At 41.2% G+C, this 19,451-nt stretch overlaps 1 protein-coding gene across 5 annotated transcripts in view; it reads right to left on the reverse strand.

The window, feature by feature from the left end:
• ITGB6 (integrin subunit beta 6) overlaps nucleotides 1-18,791 on the reverse strand; it is a 68,504-nt gene extending 49,713 nt beyond the window's left edge. The window contains exons 1-2 of one of the 5 annotated variants that reach the window (XM_083707418.1): nucleotides 18,545-18,791; nucleotides 15,470-15,608 (exon numbers count right to left, since the gene is read on the reverse strand). The gene's annotated coding sequence lies outside the window, so the exon portion shown is untranslated. Of the gene's footprint in view, nucleotides 1-15,469; nucleotides 15,609-15,715; nucleotides 15,997-16,935; nucleotides 17,238-17,541; nucleotides 17,717-18,544 lie in introns of those variants that run through there. The other 4 variants (XM_083707416.1, XM_083707415.1, XM_083707414.1 and 1 more) reach the window with 4 other exon arrangements.
• Between the last annotated feature and the right edge of the window lie 660 nt (nucleotides 18,792-19,451).

A 19,451-nucleotide genomic window follows, 5' to 3' on the forward strand; every position in this document is an offset into this window, starting at 1 on the left:
AACTGTAGGTGGGTGTTTGTGGGTCAGCATGGAAGTGTTGTTGATGTTTGTTAATGAACTATGTTGTATATCATCTTGAGCTCCTTTGGGAGGAAGGGAGCTAGATAGATATAATAAATAAATAAATACATCAAGGGAGGCGAGAGGCATCCATTACCTGCCAGTTATTCTCTTCCCAGATCCCAGTTGGGTTCTCTAGATGGGAGGGAGCTTATACCTAGGATAATGTCAACTCCTGACAACTTGCCCTAAAATGTGAATATGACATTCTTCAATTGCACAAATAAGGAGAAACAGGGCAGTGGGTGACCAGGGTCAGGGATGAGAAAATAATGACTGTTTGAATGTATGTATCATATGATGTGCAGTGTAATAAGATACATGCTTACTCAGAAATAAGACCTATTGAGAAAGCCTCCCTAGAGTGGCAATGTAATTCACAGGATTTCAGGACTAGGAAGTGGCTCCTTAAAGTTCATCTTGGGGCTTAAAGGTAACATTCAGCAATACTCCTTAAGCATGACAAGAGCTGAAAGCCACCAGCACTTTTGGTTGGATTCAGATTTAATCAAGTAGCACATATTAGTGCATGAGTTGTGGGTAGTTAGATCACTGGACAGGAGATTACAAGGCTTGGTAAAGACAACGAGGGGAGGAATTATTGAATGTTATCAGCGTATAGCAAACCTGCCAGCGCAAAGTGTAGACTCACTAAACCACAGGCAGACATGTGCTTGTCATGTGCAGTCCCAAGGACTACTTCACTGACCTGTGGGTGCTGTTAGTTCCACCTAACCCTTCTGGGGCCATTTGTGCCCACACATGAAAGGCATGGGGCTCACTCATAAAGGGTAGAGAGGAAAATGACTCTCCTACCTGTGAGAATACTGTGTTCCAGTGTTTCTTTCTATTGTATTACTGTATTATTATTTCTTAATGTGTGCATACACCAAAGAATTACAGTATATGAATTTCAAGCTAGTAAAGAACTTAAGCAATTGAATCATGTATTTTAAAATATTTATATCCTGCCTTTCAACTCTAATAAAATAAAAATTATATTTCACATATATTTGCATGTGTGAAACAGTCATCATACAGAAATCTCAGTAACTACCACATAAATGATAGATTTTTAAAGGATTTACTCTATTGTGGTAAATGGCAGGTTTTTGGACAAGAATTGTTTCATGGGAAAATGAGGAGATTAAATTGCCATGCATGGGCTTACTGTAAAACAAAAGGATTGCCGACAGTATAACTTCTCCAAGTGGCAGAAAGACTCATATTTAGCAGCAGTTTAGGGTACGGGTGGTGAATCTCAGGCTTTCAGGCCAAATTTGGCCCACAAGGCCATTTCTGTCAAGCCATGTCAAGCCCCACACCTGATGGTCATACGTGGGGAGCAGGGAGAGGTGCACAATCAGGAGTCTTAAAGTGCTGATGGAGGGTAGAACAAAAGTCTACTAGATCAACTATGCTAGTGAGTTCTCCATGGTTAAATTGCTCATGCAACTGATGCCTGCAAAAACCAGGCTTTGGCTCCACAGCACATCAGTTAATTTTGGAACATCAAAGTGCCCTATCTGCTGATGTCATTGTTTCCCCCCCTTTTCTGCTGATGTCATTGTGATGCCAGGTGATTGACAGGTGGCCAGCAAGGCTAGATTAAATAAAAAGTTCCTCACTCCTGGTGTAGAGCTTGGGGAGTTTGCCCTTATAATTATAGTTGCTGTAGTCTTTTCCAGTGATCTGATGCACTGTTTCTTTTGGCCACCCAACACACTGCTCCATCCTGGACACCTGGGACACTGAAGCACTGCTGGATGAACGGCAGAGAAGAGTCCTTCTTATGCTGTTTTAGAAAACAGCTTGATATACAGGCTGTGTTTATATAAAGTGCTGCCATCTCCTGGTAACATAACTATTTGGCAGGCAAAAATATTACACTGTGGCCTTTGAAGTTTTAGAAATTCAAACTTTGGATTTTACAGACATGACTTACACAATCTTGTGATGTTCAAGCACCTTTTATACATTATGCTTGACTAAGACTTCACGACCTTGGAACGGCCTTTCAAACATTGCTAAAGGAAGTAATGGAGACAAGAATGGTGAATCCAATTCTAAAAGAAAGAAGGGTACAAATAAACTCTCTCCTGCGGGCTTTCATTTTTTATTTTTTGTTAGTGAAAGAATCCTAAAAATTGGAAAGGGTTTAAGAAATAATATATTATCTTCATTATACAATGTGTAAATGTCAGGATAGACTCTTTAGGTTTGCACAGTGACTAAAGTAATGGGGTGAAGGGAGAAATTAGTTCTTGAGCCTTGATTATTTGGTTAGATAGATAGCATGAGTGCTGAATTTCTGTACAGACACACATTAACATATCACATCATGAGTACTTCCTACACCAACCTCTCCTTCCCCATCCCCACCTTGCCTCAGTGTGTCCCTGTCCCAGCTACACCCCTCAATGGGATCCTCTTTCTCCTCCCCTTTGTGCTGTCATGACAATCATGACAATCAGTAACTGTATATTACAACCCCCCTAAACCACCATGCATTTTCCTGGGGGTGGGTGGGTTTCCTGACCCACTCAGGGCCAAATTTTGGGTGTGTGTGAAGAGGTCATATGTGGGGAGGAGAGGGAGGAAGCCCCAGGCTTCTGCTGACTCTTGGATCACAATATGTGAAGGGAGGTAGGAAGAGGACCAATTCCCTTTGGGTCTTGTTTGTCCCCACAGTGCCAAACGATGGCTATTGTGTCCTGTAGCACATCCCTACAGCATCTGAAAAGAACTATTTTCTTCAAGGGTGATGTCCAAACCGGTACCAATGATCAGGAATCAGCACTGGTAACCACATTCATGTAGGGTGACAATAATACTATAACTCACCAAGACTGATCCCCTGTTTTTTGTTGATTGTTGTTAGCCGCCCTGAGCCCGGCTTCGGCTGGGGAGGGCGGGATATAAATAAAATTTATTATTATTATTATTATCTTTTATTTTCAACCTCTTATTTCATTTTCAGCTACTCCACCACTACAGGTGCTGGTTTCTTTGCTTTGTAAAGCTTCCAGTTATAAACAACAGCATATTAACTCAATATCTTTTCCTCTTGTATGAAGCAAAATGTTGCTGTTTTTAAAGTTCATTGGTTTGCTCTTTGGACAAATATGCTCAAGCACATGGCTAGGTAGGTCACCTGGGTGTTTATGACACATCTCTTAATGCAATGGAAAGCACAGACAATATTATCTTTGTCTGGCATGTTCTTTGTGCTACTTTGTGTGCTCCAGGCAATGTGACGAACATTCCTGAAGCTGGTAGGTCTAGCCAGGGGATTTCCTAGGTTTCGTTTATTGTTGTCTTTAAAAAAATTCCTCAGGTAGCTGAAATCATTCTTGCCTTCCCCTACTTGCCCAAAGATCAAGTACAAATTAATAGCTTGACAAAAAGGGCCTTTGCCATACCAGAATGTAACAACGGTGTGTTTTGCATTGTTTGGTACTTAAAATAATGCTATTTGGCTGCCCCCATTTTGGCTGCTGCTTTTTCTCAATTACTGAGAATTAGCTGCACTAAAAAAAAAGTGGAAAACTGGTTGTTATAAGAAAAAGTGCATGATTGATTATTTCTCTCTGAGGCCGAAGGAAGAGATATAAGACTCGATGGGAAATACTGGTCAGCTGCTGGAAAGTAGCTGACCGCGTAGTAGTTCACTGCTCCCAAAAATGAGAGCTGCAGCAAGTACACAAACACAGTGGAACAAAGTAAAAAAAATCCCTTCCAGTAGCACCTTAGAGACCAACTAAGTTTGTTATTGGTATGAGCTTTTGTGTGCATGCACACTTCTTCAGATACATGCACACAAAAGCTCATACCAGTAACAAACTTAGTTGGTCTCTAAGGTGCTACTGGAAGGAATTTGTTTATTTTGTTTCAACTACGGCAGACCAACACGGCTACCTACCTGTAAACAGAGCGGAAGTATCCAGTGTGGTAGCAGGAAAGTGGCTATAATAGGTGTATTGTTTGCATGTTCAGGGTGCCCAATGGAAGCCTCTGGAAAAGCTTCCATGTGGCTTTCAAAAGAGAATCGGATAAATTCAGGGAGTTTAGCTGCACTAAAAAATTAAATTCAGGGAGTGGTATTCTATCTTCACTGTTGACGGCAGTATGCATCAGTATACTAGTTGCTGGGAATCATAAGTTGGGGATTTCCATAAATATCTGTGTCACCTTGCTGGCTGATTTTTTTCTGCTGCTGCTTTCTTTGGCAACTCTGCTCCTCCCTGCGCACCTTCTTGTCCTAGCTAGCTGTTCCTTTCCTCCTCAACCCCTGAGCAGAGTACATACCCTCAAAAGAAGCCCATTTCAAAAGGACTCACTTCTGCATTGCTACAGGTATGAAAAAGGGAGGAGGTAGTTTGCTGTTTGCTGCCACCCCTCACCTGCTGCCACCATACCCTCAAACATTTCTCCAATTTAAATAAGGACGTTCCAAGGAAAACATTCCGGGATCAAATCAGAAACTGGGACGGCTTATGTAAATCCATGACTGTCCCTGGAAAATAGGGACACTTGGAGGATCTGCTGCCTGCAGCATGTGCCCCTCTTTTACCACCTCCACCCCCCCTGATCTGGCCTGGGTAGATGCCATATGGAATGCTGCCTATTGTCCCTGGCACAGAGAAGCTTTTTAAGTGAATTCCTCTGTGACACCAACATTGTACAAATTGACTTTGTGGAATTCATAAGGGATAAAGTGGAGACATGCAAAGGATGGCATGGGGTAGAGGCTGGTGGGTGGGACTGGAAGGAGAGAGGAGCTCAAAAGATGGGTCAGTGCCATAAGTATGAAATATTTTAGTTTGATCATTTCTGGCACCTGATGTTCTGGTCTAGTGCACTTCCAGTTTAGTCAATGGAATGCAATTCAGCCCAAACCACTATGTGGGTGAACAGTTACAACCCACAACAGCTGCAGTTTCTTCAAGAACAAAAACCTTTGACCGATTAATTCTTTCCCAGGTTTCTGACTCAGTAAGGCACAAAAAGCTAAAGCCTTTATCCACCTGTTTCCTATGTAAAAGAGATCAGGAATTTTATCATTGGAACTTTCTGCAAGTCTGAAGATAAATCTGTTTTTGGTGTTCATTTTTTTTAAAGCAATAATAGGCTTAATCACCAAAATGATAACAATCTGAATAAAGAACTTGAAGTCTTGACTGACTTACAGTACATGGTTGCATTTTTGTGGCCAGGCTTCTGTCTCAAGATATATGCCTTTATAATGATCACCAAGACTGCTAATTTATACACACAAATAAGGATAATGACTTTGGATTTTATAATAACCTCAGTCCAGTATATCTGAAGGAGCATCTCCACCCCCTTCGTTCTGCCCGGGCACTGAGGTCCAGCACCGAGGGCCTTTTGGCGATTCCCTCACTGTGAGAAGCCAAGTTACAGGGAACCAGGCAGAGGGCCTTCTCGGTAGTGGTGCCCTCCCTGTGGAACGCCCTCCCACCGATGTCAAAGAGAACAACAACTACCAGACTTTTAGAAGACATCTGAAGACAGCCCTGTTTAGGGAAGCTTTTAATGTTTGATGTATTACAGTATTTTAATATTTTGTTGGAAGCTGCCCAGAGTGGCAGGGGAAACCCAGCAAGATGGGTGGGGTATAAATAATAAATTATTATTATTATTATTATTATTATTATTATTATTATTATTATAACATGGGACAAGTTTTAAACAGAAGAGGTATCAATAGAAAAAAATAACTAGTGAAAAGCTATGGTAAAAATATGGTCCTTTTTCAACTTGATTATTGTTTTCAACAAATATTGAAATTGTTTTCAACAATTATTGTTCAATTGTTCAACATTTCTCCTGAAAGTATTTAAGGCACTTCTGATTAATGATTAGCTGATACTATACAGAAAATCAATACAAAACCAGCACACTGTTGTTGTTTTTAACATAAGACATAGAATAAAGGCAACCAGTTGAGTCAATCATAACTTTTGGTTTAACATTTCACAAATAATATGATGCAATGGTTTGGGATGTTGTTGCTGCCCTGGACTCATACAATTAAATTGCATGCAACTCATTTGTTTGCATTTATAATCTAAAATATATAGAATCTGATAAAACCCCAGGTGCTTTCTGGCTCCCATTGCTTCCTTTTCTACCTCACAGCATTCTTAGTGTGGCTCATGTCACTTCACTGCCACAACCATACTCCCCATTGGACTTGGCCAACTCTGTCACTTTCACCTGGATAATCCAGTTTCTCATTTCCTGCCAATTTGACCATGATTACCTAGGAGAAGACAGGGAGATAAGGTTGCAGAGCTGCACTGGAACTGCTCAGGTCCCAAGCTGCAGTTTGGTCACTCCTGGGAATGTTGAAGATATTTTTAAAAACCTTAAGTTGCATTAACATGTTCGTTGCATATGTGAAGACCACTTGAGTACCCACCCTCTGTCAGCTGATATTCTTTCTTTGGGAAGCAGCATACTTCCAGGCATCAAGATATTTCCTAGTTCTTAACCTTTGCTTCCTTTTCACCCTCAAAGAAAGAAATCAATCATTTCTGTGTCGTTTACAGAGGGGTGGGGCAACAGGCGCTATTGCAGATGCCGTTGTCTGTTCATTTGGCTGATTTTCCAGCATCCTTAACTTTCACTCCAGAATACACCTGAAATTCTTGAGTGGTGCTGCAGTGGTAGAGGACATGCCTGGATGTCTCGGGGTGGCTGGCTGTGGTTGCTAGTAGCCATAAAGCAGGGGTGGAGAGCTCCCCCTGCTAATGAGTCCCACCAAGCCTTTCCATTTGGACCATGAGGCCATTTTGGGCAAGCCATGCCCACCAAAATATACACCTGATGTCATATATTAATTACCAGTAATTCTGCTGAATTCCCATGGTGCGACTGGCAAGACCTGACAGAGCAGCTCACACTGCCCCCATTTTGAAGATGTTAATGCCAAGATACTCATTACTTTTGCAAAGTAAAAAGGGAAATACCTCTTGGGGAAGGTTCCCCCCCCTTTCTATACACACATCAGCAAAATTTCATTACTTAGGCACTTCAGTGATCTGGCACCATGTGCCAAATTCATGGACTGCCAGGTTGCAGGCATTTTGAATGCCGTCAGCACTAGAAGGCAGTCTGGGTTATGCTGTCTTGCTTCTTACACTGATTTCCTACATCAACATAGCTGCTGAATCATCCCTACTTAACAACATTCTGTCTGTTATAAAAAGAGTCAGTCAACTAGAGTTAATGTTCAGCCTGATTAATAGGAAATAAATGTCTGAATAGCCAACATAGATAAAATATAATGAGTTCTCCTTTTATTTATGTTCAAGAAAGAATATTAGACATCTGAGTCAGTTTCTATGGAAGACAAATGTGATTTTTGTACTTTTGTTTGCATAGAAAAGGTTCAGACATGAGATCATTTTATAAATACATAATGACTGTCATGATGTTTTCAGTACCCTCTGCAATTGCTATTTTTCAGAATATTCTTTTGTGGACTAATGATTTACTATAATATCTGTGCTGCAGAGAGGGGCATCTTTTAGGTCCCTGAGTTTAAGCAGCGAAAAGTGCTAATTTCATGGTCTAATGTTAACATACATATTGTATTGAAATACATTGATATAAGTTTGCTTGACTCTGGGTGAAACCCACCACTGCTCTTCTGCTTGTGGAATGGCTTTTGATCCAGCAGATGTGTTAACATAAGAGAAGGGGATGAGTTTTTTAAAGTGTGTTTTAAGCACCAATATACTTTATACATAGCATAAAAACGACAGCCACTTAAAAACTGCTCCAGAGGGCTAGAGGACCATCCAGAACTGTGTGGAAAGGGTTGCAGGGAAAATCAGGGAAAACCACTTCCCCTTCTCTAATGTCTGCAGATGTTTCCACTTGATCAAAAGATGTTCTGAGAATGGATTTCACTGGATTTCACCCTCTGCATTGGATTGTGACTAGTACATACCACTTACAATGCAATACTTTTTTCTAAGGCTTTATCCACACAATTCCACAGAGTATACATGAGCTGCATTTTTGCTCCTTTGTGTTCCTGTCTTCATCTCATAAAATACCATATCAAATCTCCATGGAGTAAGAAACAGGCCAGAGGAAAGATACCTTGCTGTGATGCTTTATCAGTTCACATCTTCTGTCTAAGGTGAAACTGATAAGCCTTGTTCTATATGCCTGGAAGACTGTTGTATCAAGAAGGGGGGAAAGATAATCCAAATATCAAAAGTGGAAAGGAAAAGATCTAGGAAGAGATTGGGTATGGGGAGAGGCGATGTTGTTACTATTTGCTGCTTCTAAAGAGTTAGGGGAAGGATGATAGGATATGCTCAATGCATCCTTGAATAACAGTTAACAGCTAAGGCACAGAGGATTGCTTGGCTATACAGAAGAAGCTATGTAACTCATCACTACTGATATCATGGGCCTAAATACCTCCCACTCATACTTGGGCAAGCCAACCGGCACAGCGGCAGTGGTTGGATGGAATTCTGTGTATCTAATATGTGTTCTAATACTGCTTGGGATATGCTTCCACTTCCTGCCCAGCGTCTGCTGGAGGAACAGCTTCCAATATATTGCTCCATCTATATGAAACGATATGAAATCATGGAAAATTCTAATATCCTAACTTTTTCATGCATGCATAGCTCATTTAAATGGAACGGGGATGAAGTTGAAGTATAGCTGCCATTCGTAGGTTGGCCAAAATATAGTTTGACAGACTGGAAATAATTCAAGTACCAATGGAATCTGATAGATATCCTGGATAAATAACCTGCCATATGTTTTCTAGTTAACAGGTAATTTCCACTGGACATGCTTGGTGCTGCCTTAAATTATTTTCTAAGGCGGGTTGGGGAACCTCAAGCTCACCAGGTGTTGGTGGACTATAACCCTCCTACTGCCACCTGTGGCTGATGGGAGCTGGAGTCCAACAATATCTGGGAGGCAGCAGGTTCACCACCTCTGGCTATAATGCTTGCCAAGCTATAATACAACTGACAGTCTGTTAAACATTACTAACTCTTGTCTATATCAACATACATTCATTTTATATAATGGGTTTCCCAAAGAGATAACAAAAGGTGACACAACTGCTAGGAGATCTACATGCAAATGAATAAATAAATATATATTAGTGTGTTTGGAGGAGTGCCCTCTAGTGTATCATAGGGCAATAAATTCAACTTTAACTCCATTTTTTTGTAGCAGTAAAATGTTCTGACTTTACATGGTTGGCATTCCACATCCCAAACTTATCATGCTGTCTAGAAATTTGGGGATATTTTTTCTTGATATATTAGACATAAGAAGGGAGTGCCATAACAGCTCCTTCCTCTTGTATTAAAGACAAATGATCTCTTCTGCACCCTGTTCCCTATTCAACATAGGAAACAGTGGGAGGAAAGTTAGTGCATAGAAAAAACAAATACATCACTGAGGTGGGAAAATGCTTGAGCATCTGTTAAGTTTTCTAAAGTTATGAACCTTTGAATATTGGATGTTATGCTTGGGCAGTTTATGCAGATGTGCATTCTATGACTATCCCTAGGCTACTCCATCAACATCTCTGAGTGCAGTGCAATGCTAGGGGTTCCTTCATCTCTGTTTTCACAGATGTGCTCACACACATTAATATTCACTCTCAGGTCCCTGTGTCTATTGGACCTTCCCTTACGCCATCTGTAGGGGCATAGTTATTGTTCAGAACAGCATGGAGGCCAGATCTGACAATGTTATTTATGTGTTCAAAAGGCTGCCATGTGCTCTTTGTACCTCTTAGTTCAGGGCCCAGGGAGGCTGGGGAAAGGGGTGAACATATTTGTAATAGCCATGGCAGCTGATCGAGGTAGCAAAGAGGAATTCTTTTTGGGAGGTGGGGAGCTTTAGGAATATAGGAAGCTGTCTTATACAAAGTCAGATAATTTGTTCATCTATCCCAGTATTTTCCACATTGTCTGGCAGTGACTCTCCTGAGTTTCAGATAGGGGACATCCCATTCATATCTGGAGATGTTGGGGATTGAAGCTGGGATTTTCTGCAAGCAAAGCAGATGCTCTACCTCGGAGCCTTTCCTATGGCAAGCGTTAAGAACCCTGTTTTGGACATGCTTCATATTAAATTGCACTCCCCGCCCCCCCAAGCTACTGAGGAGTGGGGAAAAAATGAATGACCAGGGAAATGCAACAAAGAAGCAAAGGCAAGCAAAGAAATGCAAAGCAGTTTAAGAACAGAAAAAGAAGAGAAGAAACAAGTTTAAAAGGTCTGATTGTGCTTGCCCAGCAACTTAAGTACTTTGATGGTAATGCAAAAATAGAGGCCAACATGCACAACCTATGTTATGGTGGTGAATGCTGGGCTGGAATGCACTTGTTGCCAAAAGTCATGGTGTGCAGGCCCATGAGGCAGCAGGGTACACTTGCTCCGGGCCTCAGAGGCTAAGCTGGGCAGGGGGCCTTGCCAGGGGCCTGCTGGACTTACGCTGTTGATTTTATAACTTTATTCTAACAATATTCATGCCATGGGCCTCAGACAAGCTCTGCACGGTCTTGATGGGGTAGGTGGGTGACAGTGGGTACATCAGCCTGAACCCTATTTATTCTCTCTCTTTTTAGTCATCAGAAGCCATTGCTAAGTGCAGTTGCTTCAGCCTAGATCACGCTGACCTAAGATGAAGCCTGTAACATGGTGAAGCATTAAAGAGATGCTTCTTCATAGATGTTAAGCTATGGGTGTGACCACACACAGCTTATTATAGGGAAGGCCAGGCGAACAGCGGAATGCCAGGCAAAGCAAAGTTTTTGAGCTGTTCTGAAACAGTGGGGCTAGGCATGGCAGTAAACATTCTACTTGTGTGATTCTAGTGGTGTTTCTGAGACAAAATGGTTGCTCAACTTGCTTTTAGGCTTTGTTTCAGCCATTGATTTATTTTCATAAAATTTATATACCACTTGATTGTAAAAACCAAAAAAGCAAAGCGGTTTGCAAAAAGAATAAAACAATAAAGTTATTAATAAAAACAAAGCTTTTTTAAAAAATGAAACCAGCAGTAAACTAAAGGCACACCTGCATCCTGTATTTCTGGGACGGCTTTTTAATGCTATAACTTAGCTCTGGAACATGGGAAGAAATAAAATGGAAGAGTGTGACGCTGATCCCATTTCTCATGTATGACTAACCACAGCCAACACCCACACATCTAGGACTCAGAACTTTCCAGGTTCAGGGATGGTTTCCTGGTATTAGAGATCCTCCTGGCACCTCTTATTTTAGAAATGAAGCACTGCTTGGCATGTGATGCCATTAATTGAAATTGAAATCTGACAAGGGCTCAAGCGTCTCCAGGAAAAAATGCTTTTGGCAGTTTCACTTCATGACTCATGCTGTGTGTATGAGATTATATTCATGTCATGATAGCATGCCATGATATTTAGGTTGTACAAATGTCAGTGGGGTTGTAGGTATAGTATAATTAAACAGAAAGGACTGGCTGGTACATATACGATCAATCACAATGCAAAATCCAGGCAGGATGGAACAGTTAAACACATACTTATATCTCCCCCTTATCAAGCAACTCACTATTGGTGGGAATATACCCTCAGAAGAAAATCAAAGTTAAGCCCACTGAAGCCCATTTATTTTAATGGAAGAAGTAAGAGGGTGCTTAAATCTCTCCTGTGAAAATGGCTTAAAAGCCTTTGGCCTTGATGTTTGTTCATCAGCGATTTGGACTGGTCCTCTGGAGCTACTGGGGCACAGCCCTCCAATTGAAAATTCCAAGTATTTTAAAAATATATATCCTCAATGTCTAAACATAACTGTTCTCCTGTCCCATACACATATTATATGATGAAACCAGTGCTTCTATATCGGTCTGCTAGGATGATTGTAGGACAAAAGAGTTAATATGTAATCAGTTTATTTGGCCTGCCCAGATAGTTTAGCTTGCAGTTATCTTCTATAATCCTCAGATTAAATGGTTTGAAAAACTGGAGCAGCAAAAATAATAAATACAGCAGCATTGAAGTTAGGCACATTTCTACTTCCAAGCCAATAGTTTCAAAGGAGCCTCCTTTCCCATTATCTGTGGAATGGAACTCACACCCTCCACTCACAATCTCATTGCTATCTCAAATACAAGGTAGTTTGCAAAGTGCAGGATTTCCTCATATCTTTAAGTTCTCTCTTGAGACACAGTGAAGCAGGAGCACATACTGAACACAACAAAATTGTGTTTGTGGGCTTTTACCTAACGCAAATTCTAATCTGAAATTGTAGTGGAAGTATCTTCAAGAAAGTAGTATATGTCACTGTCTCTCAGATTAAGCATTTATTGTCAGTGCAGCCCACTCCTAAAAAATCTTTGCTTGGAGGTACATACATCCAGTGGGACTTTCCCTTTAAGAAAGAGGACAACATAATATGCACAAGAGTTTTCCCCAGTTACTGTATAACAAACCAGAATTATGGGACTATATTATCAAATCCGTATGGGGCATGGCATTGCAAATCATGTCCATCCCATCCATTTGCCATGCCATCCCACAGTGTTTTTCCATAAAAGTCCATTTGTTAATGGCGATTGCCAATAGAGTACATAAGAAAATATTGCCAAGTTTTATGGAATTTGTTTTTGGGTTTTGTAAAGTCCGGGGCAGAGACACTGGGCTGATCACACATTGAAGTGGAGTACTATTTCTAGATAAGAGTCTGGTCTCATGAGACAATGCTTATGTTTTTCAATACATAAATCTAGAGCCATTTCATCTTAGTGTGCAATACAAAATGACAAGTGAGTTTGCTCAAGAATGCTTATGAAATACAAAGATGTACTCTCTCTTTTTATAGTATATTTTAATTTTTTTAAAAAGGGGTATCTTAGTGCCTTCCTTGTATAAAGTATTCAAAAAGCCAGTGGACAAACAAGCATTCAGAGGCAATGAAAGCTGTCCTGACTGAGCCTCAACACCCTGCTGTGGGAAGCATCTCAGTATTACGCAAATGTAAGCAGTACACAAACAAGGGGGTGATTTTCCTTTCCTAATATTGCTCCTTTCTGGGCACATGATTGCCTACTGCTTTCAGTTCTATACATGGGCCTCATAGATCCTCATGCAACGCTGAAGGCTAATATTCTAACGAGTCTACAAAATAGTTCATTTTGGTATAGCAGTGGTGGGAAACCTTTGGCTCTTCAGATGTCATTTCAACTCCCATCAGCCCCAGCCAGCATGGTCAATGGTCAGGGGTGGTGGGAGTTGGAGTCCATCAACATATGGAGGGCCAAAGTTTCCCCTTCATGATCGTATAGCTTTGTATAGTCTTCCAAGCACATCGTGTAAGTTTAAGGATTTCTGACATATGTCATAATTGGGGTGGGGGGAAATAACAGGTAATTATTTTCAAAATGGGAAAACCTAAATTATATACAAACATTTCCCTTTTCTACTTAGAGGCTTATATGGATCAATTTGAATCAGAGAGAGAAAAGCCAGAACCAAAATATTCAACTCCCCAGGTGGAAGTCAGAAAACTAGGCAGTTCTATTCATATTGCCTAGTAAACGCTATCAAAGTTGGCTGGATTTCATCAGTGTCATTCAAAATACAGGCCAAAATATTTTAGTCCAGCTGTTGTCAGATGCTGAATCTGACCAGTGTCATGGATCCTATAGGCCTCAAATACATCCATATCACAAGCTGATAGTTCACATACCAAGTAGATTATTCTTATTTGGTTCAGCTCCATCTGGTACATAGGCTGAGACCCTATCTGCCTGCGGACTGTCTCGCCAGAGTGGTGCATGCTCTGGTTATCTCCCGCTTGGACTACTGCAATGCACTCTACGTGGGGCTACCTTTGAAGGTGACTCGGAAACTACAATTAATTCAGAATGCGGCAGCTAGACTGGTGACTGGGAGCGGCCGCCGAGACCATATAACACCGGTCTTGAAAGGCCTACATTGGCTCCCAGTATGTTTCCGAGCACAATTCAAAGTGTTGGTGTTGACCTTTAAAGCCCTAAACGGCCTCGGTCCAGTATACCTGAAGGAGCGTCTCCACCCCCATCATTCTGCCCGGACGCTGAGGTCCAGCGCCGAGGGCCTTCTGGCGGTTCCCTCATTGCGAGAAGCAAAGCTACAGCGAACCAAGCAGAGGGCCTTCTCGGTAGTGGCGCCCGCCCTGTGGAACGCCCTTCCAGCAGATGTCAAAGCGATAAACAACTACTTGACATTCAGAAGACATCTTAAGGCAGCCCTGTTCAGGGAAGTTTTTAACGTGTGATATTTTACTGTATTTTTGGTTTTTATGGAAGCCGCTCAGAGTGGCTGGGAGGCCCAGCCAGATGGGCGGGGTATAAATAATAAATTATCATAATATTATTATTATTTGGTTATTTAGATTTATATCACACTGTATAAAAGATCAGGGCAGCGAGACCAGTTCCTTATCATATATATTATCATTTTTTAAAAAATATATATTTATTAAGATTTTTAAACATAAATGCAAAAATAATGAACAATGTAACATATATCATAACATAATTTCTTAACTTCTTTGGACTCCCTCACGTCTCCCGCTCCCACTTGCATCGTTGTCAATTCTTGCCCGCAATTTATCATCTTGTTTACATTCTTGTGTCCCATTCATTTAGAATATAATCTAATAATTCTCCCAAAGGTTTATGATTTTTCCTCAATCTCACTTATCATCCTAATTGCATCTAATTTAGTGGTGCTCAATTATTTATGATCTAGCCTCCATCTTAACATTCAACCAAATTACAGTGCTTTTTTAAATAAATCTTAAATTTCTTCCAATCTTCTTCAACCTTCTCTTCTCCCAGGTCTCGGATTCTGCCGGTCATCTCGGCTAGTTCCATATAGTCTATCAGTTGCCCTTATCATATATATTATCAAAACCACCTTAGTGAGATAATTTGCGTAGTGTTGTGTGTGTGTGTGTGTGTGTGTGTGTGAATGAAGTGCTACTTCAATGTGTGTGGAAGCAGCAGCAGAGGTAACATTTTGTGGAGGCAAAGAATATTTTCAGGTAGCACATCTGTGTATAGAACTTGTGTTTCTCGAGTGTGGATTTTTTTCTGGAGTCTGTGGACCATCTTAGACAACATCTCCCTAGACTGAAAGCACTTTATCATGAGAAAATGTGTAACATGCTATGTAGATAACCACATGTAGCGAGTGGACATGTGTATGCATAAAAACGGAAATGTGATCTCATTACACATTATGATCTACATGTTAAAATCTTAAGCATTTTAACCTAAGGTTACCAGATTTTTTTCAATGAAGCCGGCATCTAGGCATCTGTACTGTGAGTTTATTAGCCATGCATTTATCAAAGGACTTACCTTTCAAGGTGGGCAGGTCTTTCATTTTGGAAAGTGCCGAATTACATTAGCTGGGTCCATTATCAATCGTTTTCAGCAGACATATCATTTATCCTTGGCCTAGGAATGAACAGGTTCCCAGCATTATCATATCAGCATTCTAGAAGTAAAGAGAAAGGCCCCATTTAATTTTCTTCCTGCCGGCTAGAAGGAAAATGTTTTATAAAGCACATTAAATGAAAAATAAAAATAAATAAAGGAGACTACCACAAAGAGCAGGGAGTAGGGAACGACAGAATGCCTGGTTGATTTACAAGTGCTTGTGTGAGAAAAGGTTAAAATTAGATTGACGAGCAAATGTGTTCGCAGACTGCTGGCTGACAAATGGCAGAGCTATGCCAATGTATTACTTATGCAAGAGATGTAGCGGAAGTATGCAGGAGGATCATATCGGTGCATTAGTCAAATGCATACAAACCCACTGTAAACATAGAATGTTTGGGCGGGCACAACAGACGTCTATTGGAGATGTATTCTGTTGGGTTTTATTTAACAGCAATGAGTAACTAGATGAGTTGAACTGGACAGAAAGATTACTCATGTTTTGTGGACAAGTGAAGAAGGATGGCTTTGTTATCCTATCAATGGCAAAATTTTCCTTGGATGAATTTCCCAGCAGTTTGCAGATAACCCACTTCCACTGAACAGCTGATTAATAGTCCTTAGAGAATCCCAGGTTAAAGGGACACAGAACACATATAGACTGACCAGGGTCTGGCATATTCCATGTGTTTGTCCTTTCAGCGTACACACACACACACACACACACACACACACACACACTACAACAACAACAACATAAGAACAAACACAGAATATTCTGTGTGCTATTTTACTAAATAGAATCTGTAGGTCTACTTGCTGTTCAATCTGTTTGCATGATCAAGGCTACCTGCTATCACTATTTCACACCAGGAAAGTGTCCAGAATATAGAAATGGCACAATCTTTGCCCTGAAGGAGTAAGAATGTAAGAGCCCACTTCTTAGTTATGTGCCAAAGAAAATCAGAAGAGCCTTGCTTGTTCAGGCTGAAGGCCCATCTAGTCCACCATCATTTTCTCATGGTGGCTAACCAGTTGCCCATGGGAAGCCCGTTAACTGGACATGAACACAATAGCGCAACAGCACTCCTACCGTTTCTCTTCAGCAACTAGTATTTAGAGGCATATTGCTTCTGACAGTAGAGATATAGTAAGGTCATTGATAGCCTTATCTTCTATGAATTTTTAAAGTCACCCAAGGTGGTGGCCATCACTACAGCTTGCAGGAACAAATTCCATAGTTTAAAAATGTGCTGCTTAATGCATAGGTTATGGTGTGCTTATAAAGCAGAAGGGCTGATCAAACAACCATGTTAATCATCTCCTTGAAGAGGAGAGTTGGACACCCCCCCCCCAAAGAACATTAAACTGCCTTAGTTACTCACCACTGCAGAATCAATGCCATTATTCCTGGTAATGTCCTGAACACCAAGCAATTCTCCTGTCCCACATTCTGCACTCTGCCGGTATAAATGGCTGACATTATCCTTCTATGTAGGTGAAAGTACTATTGCTTTCTATGACACTGTGCTGTGGCACCATTCACAAACACTCTTGACACAGCAGATATAAATCGAGGAGCTGGCTTATGCAATAAGACCCATTGATTTACAGTGCCTTCGTTTTTGAAGTGTTGTGACTCACAACTGCCAAACTAAGTCATATTTCAACAATGAATGCATAATACCCCCCCTCTCTCACACACACCAGCCACCATGCCTCCTCTTGATCAGGAGTGTGATGTGTTGAGTTTAATCTTTCCTCAGGTGCCACAATCCTGCCAAAAAATAAAGCCTGAAGCTGCTAGTCCCACTTGGGAAGGACAGTGAATTCTTCTTTGTTCAATGCATTAAAATATAGCTGTCCTGGAATGCAAAATCCAGGCCAGAAGATATGGATTATTATATTTTTTGGCTAGGGCTGATGGTAGTGGCAGCCCAAAACATCTGGATAGGGAAGGTTGGCATAAGCACCAGTGGCCAGATAATCACCAGATACATCACATACCCCCTTTTTGGGGAAGATGCTGGAGAGCATTGTGGTGGGGCAGCTGCAAGCATTCTTACACAGATCATATTGCAATTAAACTTTAGTTCCCAATTACAGAGCTATTTGGAAGAGAACCTGGGTCGTTTGACCCTTGAATTATTTCCCTTTTCCCTCCTGTAAGAACTACACAAGACACTCTCTTTTAAAGTTTAAATAACATATAACTTTTGCTTAGTGTACATGCACTTGCCGATTAAAATACAGTGGTACCTCAGGTTAAGTACTTAATTCGTTCCGGAGGTCTGTTCTTAACCTGAAACAGTTCTTAACCTGAAGCACCACTTTAGCTAATGGGGCCTCCTGCTGCTACTGCGCCACCGGAGCACGATTTCTGTTCTCATCCTGAAGCAAAGTTCTTAACCTGAAGCACTATTTCTGGGTTAGCAGAGTCCATAACCTGAAGCGTATGTAACCTGAAGCAAATGTAATCTGAGGTACCACTGTATATACAATGCAGATAGGTGTTACTTATGTTGCTAATACATCGTACATAGATTGTATCTAAGATAAATAGGGACTAACTCTGAGGCGGACAGCAGCATAACATAGGGCTGCAATATTTTAAGAAGTGAAAATCCAGATACAAAAGTTGTTGAGCTTTTAATCTTTTTTAAAATTAAGTTTTTAAACTATCCCCCCCCCCAACACTTCCAAAATGGGCTGCCATACGCCCAGGTTTTCCCAGATGTCTTTAGCCAGTTCTTGAAAATTCCTCTTGGACGCCATTTTTGATGGATGAATCCTGGCTATGTCCAGGAAATTCTGAACGTATGGCAGCCCTAGCATAACAGAACGTACTGGCTGCTCTAACTGTTAATAGCTGCCATAACTGTACTAACTGAAATAACTGCCTCAGTTGTATGACATCACAGAGTTCTATAGCCCTTGTGAACATTAACTTAGCACTTTGGATACTTTCATACCACAGATTATATAGATCCATACCAATCAGGGTGCAGTCCTGGCCATTGGGCTGAGTTGGTCTTGGTCACCTTGATGGATGACCTTTGCATAAAGCAGGACAAGTAGAGCATGGCTTTCCTCCTGCTTCTTGAACTCTCACCTGCTTTTGTTCCCACTGACCATGGCCTTTTCCTGGACCTGCTCTGGGTAATAGGAATTGTGTTACAGTAATTCCAATTCTACCTCTGGGACCGAATTCAGACAGCAGCATTAGGAGAGTGCTTTTGGCTTCACTGGCAGCTACGTTATGGTGCTATTTACTATCTACATAAAGCTGTTGGAGGCAGTCATTAGGAATGCTGGGGCAAGGTGCCATCAATATGCTGAATCAGAGGCTGCAGATAAAAAATTGTCTGAGAACTTGGTCCGTTGTCTACCCTGAGTTAGGCTGCACTCACCTTGAAGGAGAAAGTTTGCAGTTGGGTGCACTTCTGGGTCCATTTAGCAGCTTTAATTTACATGACAGCGATGGCTATTCCTGGACTGGGAAAGACTGGCCATGATAGCTAATGCATTGGCTAATTCAAGACTGCATTCCTGCAGGGCACTCCAGGTGGGGCTTCCCTTGTGCTTGATCCGGAAGTTGCAGTTGGTGCAGCATGATTGCAGATAGGTGTGTGACCTTATATAACACCTGTGCTTAGACCTGATTGTTTATTTGCTACTGGACCAAGTTAAAGGTGTTACGATTAGCATAGGAAACCTTTAACAACTTAGGACCAGTTTACCTGCAAGATCACCTTACCTCACATGTGCTCTTTCGACCACTTCAGTCAGTGGAATTTGCACTCTTACAGGTGGTATATAATACTCAATCCACATTTATAAGAAGTCAATCTTTTAGTACGGCGACACACACTTTGGAACTCCCTGCCTATTGGCACCAGGC

Source organism: Podarcis gaigeae (assembly GCF_964106915.1).
Source record: "Podarcis gaigeae genome assembly, chromosome: 1".
Taxonomy (NCBI): Eukaryota; Metazoa; Chordata; class Lepidosauria; order Squamata; family Lacertidae; genus Podarcis; species Podarcis gaigeae.